This window comes from Echinops telfairi, unplaced genomic scaffold (genome assembly GCF_000313985.2).
Source record: "Echinops telfairi isolate 266 unplaced genomic scaffold, ASM31398v2 ScPeMD7_26;HRSCAF=91, whole genome shotgun sequence".
Taxonomy (NCBI): Eukaryota; Metazoa; Chordata; class Mammalia; order Afrosoricida; family Tenrecidae; genus Echinops; species Echinops telfairi.
The window spans coordinates 1,983,410-1,993,053 of record NW_022103923.1 but is presented as its reverse complement, the minus strand read 5'-3'; positions in this window follow the sequence as shown (position 1 = coordinate 1,993,053).

Genomic DNA, 9,644 nt, shown 5'->3' with positions numbered 1-9,644 from the left:
CTAGTCCATAAATTCCTCTTCAGATTCACACAGCCATGCAATGACACCAAATGCAGAAAAGATCACATGCCAGTGGGTGGAATGTCTTGTGGATCCAGTGGTGGTGGAAGCATCTCAGTGCTGGCATGGGTCTCCATGTGACTCCTCCAGCTCCAGGGCTCTAGTGAAGCTCCATGTTTCCTGTCATCAGGAATATGAAGCAGAGTGCCTGTGTATCTGGCCTCCAGTGAGCTGTTCATCCCCTTCACACCTCCAAATGAGGTTATCAAGTTGCAACCTGATTGAAAGGCTAAACTCCAACCCTCCACAAGTTGACAGGAGATTATATAACTGCCACCTATCCCCTTGGAGTATATAGCACAGCCCTGGTGGTGTAGTGGTTACATGTTGGGCTGCTAACTGCAGGGCCAGCAATTTGAAACCATCAGCTCCACTGGAGAAAGATGAGGCTTTCTACTTCTGTAAAGAGTTACAGTCTCAGAAACCCTCAGGAATAGTTTTATCCTGTCCTATAGGGTTGCTATGAGTTGGAATCAACTCAATGGCAATGGGTTTTTTTCTATGCATAAATGCATTAATGAAAAACTTCAACATGCACTAAAATGCCTGTAATATGATAAAGCATCAACACCAATAATATTTTTATGCACAACACAAAGTAGCACCAGTTTTTCATTACTAGCCATTGTGTACATTTTTAAAAGACTTACAGGGCTTAAGGCATCAACATATATGAGGACTGATCTTGCCTAAAGGAACCTTATATGGCATGTGATTGTAGTTCTTTCTTTTTATTGCTCCAAATTATCCTGTTGTATGAGTATTCCTCATAGTATTTATACGACTCACCAGTTATTGGGCCAGCATGCAATTTTGTATTGGTAATTCTCATTCTTGTCCCTAAAAAGGGCTACCCCTGATTGTGTAAGCTTCAGGCCCCTGATATCTGGAGCCACTTCTACATCTGTGTCTCCAGCTCTGTGGCAGTCAGCCTTTAAGACAGTCCCTAATGACTCTCATCTTCGGTAGCCACATCTTTATTTAATCCCTTCCCTTTCATGTGGATTCGATTTAGAGCTTTTCCTGTAATGAATAGAACGTGGCTAAAGTATTGGCATGTCTTTTCTGAGATGAGGTTACACAAAGACTGAACGTTTCATCTTGCTCATCTTTTCTTACATACGTTCTCTTTCCTCTCAAGTTCTCTCCCCCACTTTTCCTCCCACCCCCTTTCTCTCTCACTCTGTAGGGGACGAAAGCTGACCTGATCTCTGAGGAGTCCTCAGCAGAGGCTCATGTGGTAAGGAAGTGCTAACTTGGAGGACTTGCCAGTGATGTTACAGGTGCTACTGGTCCAAGCCATGGTATTGTCAATTGCTTCATGCCTGTGAAAGTTGGACGTTGAGTAAAGAAGGCTGAAGAAGAATCTGTGCCTTTGAATGATGGTGCTGGGGAAGAATACTGAGAGTACCATGGACTGTTAAGAGAACAATCAAATCTGTCTTGAAAGAAGTATAGCCGGAATGCTCCTTAGAGGCAAGGATGGCGAGAGCCTTTGTCTCACATACTCTGAACGTGTTGTCGAGAAAGACCAGACCCTGGAAGGACACCATGCTTTGTAGAGGGGAAGCAAAAAAGAGGAAGGTCCTCCACAAGATGGGTTGACACTGTGGCTACAACAATGGGCTCAAACATCACAACATTGAGAAGGTGCAGGACTGGGAGATGTTTTGTTCCATTTTCCAGAGGGCGGTTATGATTCAGAATGGACTCATTGGCACTCAAAAACAAACAGCACCCTCAGGAGTGAGCTTGAAAATGAATCCTCTTGTGATTGAATCTTGAGAGGTGCCAGCAGTTCCCGATGACATCTTGATCCAGCCTTGTAAGTGGCCCTAAGCTGGATCACCCAGCAAAACCCAGATGCTTGATTCACAGAAATGTTAAGGTAGTCAATGTTCAAGTAGTGAGCGTTTGTTGTTTACAGCTACTGTGATTTGAGATAATTTGTTATACAGCAATAGGTAGCCAATGCAAGCCCCTACTGGCTAGCCTCTCCTTCCATGGTCACAGCACCCACATGGCAGCCTTCACCACATCTTTAACTCCTGCCCTATGGGCTTGGCTTCCGGTCTCTGGTAAGACTTCCTCCTCTCCATGTACAGGGAGAAGATATTTCCCTGCTGTGGGTAATCTAAGCATTGCCTCATGGTCTCTTCTTTGGCTTCTTATTCTTCTATCACCCATCTGACCATCTTTTGATAGCTATGCCCTCCCCACCCCACCCCCCACCATGTTTTTGAAACACCTAGAGCAGTTTGTTTCTAGTGTTACCAAGGGAAACCATTTCCTTTGCTATGACATGTAATCTCACTTGAGCCTTCACCAGTCTGTATAGAGAAAGAAAACAAAATAGTGTGGGATCAAGAGTCCTGTAGGTCTTAGGTTCAGTTTTCACAAACAAAATTCGTTAAGATAGAACGCCCGCTCTGAACTACCAGCCGGCCCTGCAACCATTCGGAGAGGTGATGACAGTGACTGAGCAGCCTCTCTCACTCTTCCATTCCACAGTGGGGATTCTGGACCAAGGAAAGAAGATGTGTGAGCAAGCTGTGCGTTTTCTAGTGGCTACAGCTGTCCTTGGGATTGCTCTTTGCAGAGGGCCCCTGGGGCTCCATTGGGATGAGGGAGGAGGGAAGGTCTAAGGGCTGCATAAGGGAGGATGACTATGATCACAGAGGGAAAACCCAGCTCCTCTAGGGCTTGGGTGGCTTCACTGAGGGCTTTCCTAGCTGCTCTGGAAATGGAGTTCAGTGAATCCATTTCTAGAGATAGCGATAGGACTGGGTTGCGAGCAAAGGAGGTCCATGCCTTTCTTCCTGATGGCAAGGAAGCTGCTCTTTCTTATACCACCTTGTGAAAACAGAGAAACCTTTGGGGTTGGCTCCTCATCCTTCAACCCCTCACTTGGCTGAGAGGAGGGCCTTTTGGCTGGGGAACTACTTTCCCTGGAAACTTTCCTTTTACTTCCAGTCCCTGCACCGCTTCTGGTTGGGGCCCATGAGTAAACCAAGCCAACTGGCATCATTTGAAGCCCTAGGGGCTGTGGTATCCTGACCAACCAGCAGTCATTCTTCATTTACATCTTGTGAGTCCCTCTCCCCTGTTCTGGCAGCTTGTCCCTTTCTCCTGTGTTATTTCTTGGACCATCACCTTTAGACCTACCCCTAGCTCGGACTGAGGAATTGGCAGGGTGTTCTGACACAAGCAGGCTCAGCAGCTCTCCTTGCTCCACAGAGGTGATGAATTGCCTTGGAATCAGCATGGCCCTCTTGTTACGGCAGACACACAGCTGACAGAAAGACAGACAGAATGTTGGCAATAGGCACGTCTGATGTCAGCAACCCTGTGCAGAGTTTGTTTCTGAGTGCACAGTCTAAACACAGAGAAAGAACAGACAAAGGGAAAATAGGAATACAATGACTAGGGGGATTATAAGATTGATTTCACTGTAGCTTCAACTGTCAGCTGTTTGGGGAATCAGAGCTCAGGCCTCAGCTAGAGCTGGGAAGAAGTTAAAGAACAATGGTTAATAAGAAAGACAGTCCCCCTCCTTCTACAGACAACTGCTGCTTTCTCATGCTGGACTAGATTTCACCAAGTGATTCAGTATTGATGCTCATCATTTATATCGGCATTAAATATTCATTTGATAGCCTGTAACTGTTCATTACTTTTCAACCTGGGCTGGATTCCGTCAGGCACTCTTCCGATTGTATCTCCTCTGGTTAGGGGCCCTGCTCTCTTTGGGATGCCACCACCCAAGGCCGCTGGGAAGAGGGCTAGCCTTCAATGGCACAGGCTCCGAAGCAAGGGAGTCTCTCATTGGCCACCAGTGTGTTTGATGGTTACTGCTTGTGTGATGATGGGGAGGAACGCACCACGAAGCCTCTCACGGTTCCACCGGAGGAGAATTACAGATCGCTTTGTCCCTTAGTTTGTTAGCACACCCATAAGTAACAGCATAGCCTGTGAAGAGCTCACAGGAAGAATCAGCATTTGGAAAACATCTTTGGTAGTGCCTTTAGTTTGGGGATCACAAATCAATTAGGTTACCAGTGATCATCAACACTTGTGATGTGAGACACTGGAACCATCAACATTTTGTGGATGAAGGGGGAAGATTTGTGAAAAATCAGTGGGCTCAGAATTTGATAAGAACTAGTACCTTCTAATGGCAGTTTGTTGGCACACATTAAGGGGAAACTAGTGGTGTAGTGGTTATGTTATTAGGCTGTAATCCCTGTGGTTGGCAGTTTGAAAGCACCAGCTGCTCCATGGGAAAAAGACGGGGCTTTCTACTCCCAGAAGCAGTTATAGTCTCAGAAACTGACAGGATGTCCCTCTGAGTCGGCATCAATTCGATGGCAGTGAGTTTTTTTAGTGACTTAGTGGTTATGTGTCGGGCTGCTAACCACAAGGTCAGCAGATTGAAACCCCCAGCCGCTCCACTGGAGAAAGATGAAGCTTTCTACTTCCATAAGGAGTTACAGTGCAGGAAACCCAAAGGGACACTTCTACCTTGTCCTATAGTGTCTCTATGAGTTTGAATAGACTCGAGGGCAGTGAATTTATTTTTGTTGTTGTTGTTGTTGTTTGACTTGGGTTCACCTGAGATATTTCAAATGAGAATGCCTTTTTGGTGTGATAGTGGTCCTGTGGGTTAGGTGTTGGGCCGTTAACTTCAATGTTAGCAGGTCGAACCCAACAGCCATTCTGGAGGAGAAAAATGAGGCTACCTGCTCCCAGGAAGACTTACACACCCTCATGTAGGGTCACTGTGAGTTGGAATCATTTCTATGGCAATGGGTGGGTGGGTCTCAGTGTATGGCATTGTGGATTTCATGTAACTAAATACCCAATGAAAATTGCTTCAACACTAAGAATATATCACGGAATCCAGAAGTGGGTGGTATCAGGGTTGGTTCAGTGACTCCACAATGGTATCAAACACTGAAACTCTCCATTGTTTTCTGTTCTGCCTTCCTTGGGGCATTAGTTGGTTCTTCACCTTGTCTCCTCATTGTTATACAATGGTTGTCAGGGTTCCAGACATCGAATGCCATCAGAGCAAGGCTGAGCTCAAGAAAAGAAGTGTTTCCATTCATGAAGAATTTCTTATAATGGATTTGGTAGTTACATAATCCATTGTCAATTTGAGGCTTAAGAGTGAAGGGGTAGAGTTTAGCCTGTTAATCGGAATGCAGCCTGATGACCTCATTTGGAGGCGCTAAGGAGCTAAAATTGCCCCTTGGAGGTGGGACACACGTTCACTCCCTGAGAGACTCCTTACTGACAAGACACATGGAACTATGCTAGTGTCCTGAGCTGGAGCAGCCACATAGAGACCCCTGCCAGTGCTGAGATGCTTACAATGCCACTGGATCCACAATAATTCCCACTCACTGGCCTGTGATCTTCCTGCATTCGGTGTCATTACATGTGTTTCATGAGTCTGAAGAGGAATTTATAGATTGGTATCGGACATATGGGCTAATATCGGACTTGATCTGGACTGGATTGGGATGTTTTCTCAATATTCAATTGCTCTTGTATATAAGGCTCTTTCTTATACACATATGAGTGCCTCTGAATTTCTCTAGTCAGCCTGGTCTAGCATAATGGACAAAGCTTTTCCTAGAAGCCATGTCCCTCAGTTGTCATTGGCCAGAATTGGGTCACCAGTCCATGCCTTAGTTGCAAGGGAAGCTAGAAAGTGAGAAGCTAGCATTTTCAGCCTCTAGGATGGGAGATTTCCTAACACCAAGATAGGAATAGAGGAATAGCAAACCACATGTAAGTCATACTTTCAGTCAACATTTATTGAGTTGGTTCTGATGCATAGTGACCTTGCAGGGCACAGTAGAACTGCTCCATAGATTTTCAGAGGCTGTAAATTTTTACAGAAGCAGACTGCCTCGTCTTCCTCCCATGGATCAGCTGGTAATGTTGAACTGCTGACCTTGTGGTTAGTAACCCAATGTTTAACCCACAACACCACCAGGATGCCTTACCATAAGTTACAAAAATTAAATTCATTGCCATCAAGTAGATATTGACTCATGGTGACCCTACAGGACAGGGTAGAACTACCCCGGTGAGTTCTCAAGACTGCAACTCTTTACAGGAATAGAAAGCCCCGTGTTTCTCGCAAGGAGTGTGGCTGGTGGTTTTGAACTACTGACGTTGGGGTTAACAGGCCAACAGGAAACTACTATACCACGAGGGTTCCTCCAGCATTCGGTTAGGCACCTTCAAATGCATTACATGTCTAATCTAATTAAGTTGTAATGAAGTTAGAACAGCCAATAAATTACCTTTGGGGTCTTATAAACTACTTGTCCATCTTTCTTCATCCATCTGGAGCTGGGCATTGGCAAATAGGAATATTCTCCAATTGATACTAATAGTCAAACAGAGTGAAAATCAACATTCAATGGAAACATGCTGAAAACTACTGTCAACATGAGTTCAAATAGTGTGACTGAATGCTACTTATATATTTTTTACTTTTAGAAGAAAGTTCACCCAAGAACAAGAATTGGACTGGCCACACCAAACATCCCAAGTAAAAGCCATATGCTAAAAGGTTCTAATTCTTGTTCTTCCAAGTTGAGCAAGAAAAAAACTGGCCATAGATACAAATAACCCACAAAGAATGGTTGGGAAATGGAGAGTCCAACCACTGCTGTGTTCCAGTGTATTAACTGCGGTCAACCCTATCGTCTGGGCTCATTCATTTGAGCCCAGGAAGAATACATTACTGTTCACCTATTTTGCACTCAAGTTTCTGTCAACAAGTAATCAGGTCTCTCCAGATGTTTCCCTTGCTATAACAAAGCCACTGTCACAAACAATAATGCACAGATGTTCCCTTTGAAAAGCAGATTAAAAATGCTTTTGTTAATGTTTTCAAATTATCAACTGAAGTTGGAAGAATATGGATGCAAAATTGGTTCAGAAATATCTATTTGAAACTGGATTAAAAAAAATTATCACCCCTTTGGGTAAGATTAATTGAAATTCAACAAATAAAAAAAGTAAACTTGGTGTGGTTTCCTCTAATAGGAATCAACTAGTTAGAGATTGTGAAATATGCTTCTTTCACAGATGGCGTTTATTTCTGTTTTGACTGTTTCATTTACATTTGTCTAGCCTCTACTTCCCTTATTGTACTTTCCATGGGGTCTGCTCTTTCTGGTGGTCCTTTGAATTTTCATCTCTGAATTTTTTTTCCTTTGTTAATTCTCTCTTGTTGATTCACTGTAGTATCTTATAGCTTTGACATTCCCAACTCGTGCTGTTCTTTCATAATCCTATAGTCCTCATTTTCACCTCATTCCATATTATTTCATAACAGGCTTCATTTACATTTTTTGGTCATAGATTCTGCTATGACTTCATTATCTGTCGGCTTGTTATTTGAGTCATTTTCCTCTTTTTCTGTATAATATATTTGTCAAGTATCTGATCACAATCGTTTTCTATTTTTTATGTTTCAACCAGATGCATGTCCTGTAGTTTGAACAGAAAGATCCTGATTAGAGTGTGGGAAACTCAAGTCTTCTGCCTTGACCGAGAACCTGGGTATGATGGGTTTCTCACCTTCGTGGACGTGTAACCTCTGCAGTCACACACCTCCTCAGAGTTTCATGATCTGCTGTTGCCATTTTTGAAAAGTTTAATTATGTTTGGAGAAGGGGTCTTGGAGTTTTTCTCTGTGCTGTACACAAATTATGTATCTGGTCCTGCTGGATCAGATCCTGCTGGATCAAAACCACGGACCCTCTGTGGAGTTATCGGCACCATTCTGAAGTTTCCATCCTCTGGGCCAGTAAGTGAACCTTCTCTTTTTCCAACCCATGATTCTGGCTTGTTCACTGTGGTTTCCGCTCCCAACTAGTTTCTGCCCCCCCCCTCCCCCCCGCAGGTTGTGTTCTATTCTTTTGGAGGGGGTGTGTTACTGGTTATTTCTGAGGTAATTGTGGACTTAATTCACCTTAGTATTCCATTACTTTCCTTCATGGGTCTTCCTAGTCTATATTTGGACCTGCCTACAAATAAATGGAACTTCTGAAGGCATCCCTTGTCATTTTCAAATCAACTCACTGAACATTTCACTTGCAGTAAAATCTTCATATTTTCAAAGTATTTGTTGGCAATTTCTGTGTCCCAGTTCTCTTAAGATGATCAGAAAACTAAACACCAAGCAAGTTGTTGTCAGCTTAGGCTGATGGCCACCCTAAATGTGTCACAATAGAACTGAGCTTCATAGTTTCCAATAGATGTGACTTTGAGGAAGCTGATTGCCAGACTTTTCTTCTGAGTTACTTCTGGGTGGGTTTGAATGGCCGACTTTTTGATTAGTAGTTGATGGCTTAACTGCTTGCAGGATGATCAGAACACCCTTGTATACCCTTCCCCCGGCACCCCCATTGTCAGACACCATTAGGTTTTGGATTCACTCACCCATAATCTAGGGTCGATGCTTGTCACTTAGTTTTTGTTAAGGGCCTATTTCCTTTTGTTAAAGGCTTATTGCCTTTGCCTTTTGCTATCCTATCACTTATGAGGGGATTTAACAAAATTCAAGACTATATTATCATCATGATATTGATCCAACCGGAAGTCATGTAAGCATTTGCAGATTTGATGAATGTATTACAGAATCATTGACTATTAATTAAGTATTACATCAGAGTTTTCAAAGACTGCTTTCTATGACAGTCCTTATCTAGGCACATATTATCTAAGAGACAGGAAGAGAAGCGGTATTCTAATCCACCAATCACACGTAGCCCCATTTAAGCGCTAAACACTAAAATATATTTTCCAGTTTTATTGGCACATCATCGACATCATACAGTTCAATCGTTCAATTATGTTAAAATAATTTTTTAATTCTACTTAGTGAAAACCTTCACAAAATGAATAACATTTAATTTATGAATCTAATTGTTTGGGAACATAAATATGTCAACTACACTCCCTACATCTCATCAAAATAACACCCTGGAATAACTCAAGCAGATGAAAGCTGTTCAATCAGTGTCTAGCAAAAGAGACGCTATAGCTTTAAAAGAAATATTTATTATGAATAAAAAGAGGTAACAATTTTAGTTTGCACCCAATATATGAAGTTTTCTTTTTGTTGTGGCAGAATAGGTCACATATTAAACATGTTTAGAATCATAGTTCTTGATGTCACAAGCAAATTCTTCGTTTTCAACCAAAGCTCACTTGTCATTCATTCTTTCATTCATTCATTCTTTTGCCAAATGTATATGAAATCCACTATAGACAAGTATTACATTACACTCTTCAAACTCACTGGGATTGAGTTGCTGAGGTAAGCTGCAAATCTTTACCAGAAAACCTTATCTTTCTCCCGCAAAGTAGCTGGTGGATTTGTACCACTGACCTTGAAATTAACAGCCCAACGTGTAACCAGCAGGGCTCCTTATGACAACATCAAGGCTTCTTAAATCAGTCTTAAAAGCAATTTAAAAAAAATCAATTTATTGGGGCTCATACAATTCATCACAATACATAGATCAATTGTGTAGAGCACATCTATACATTTG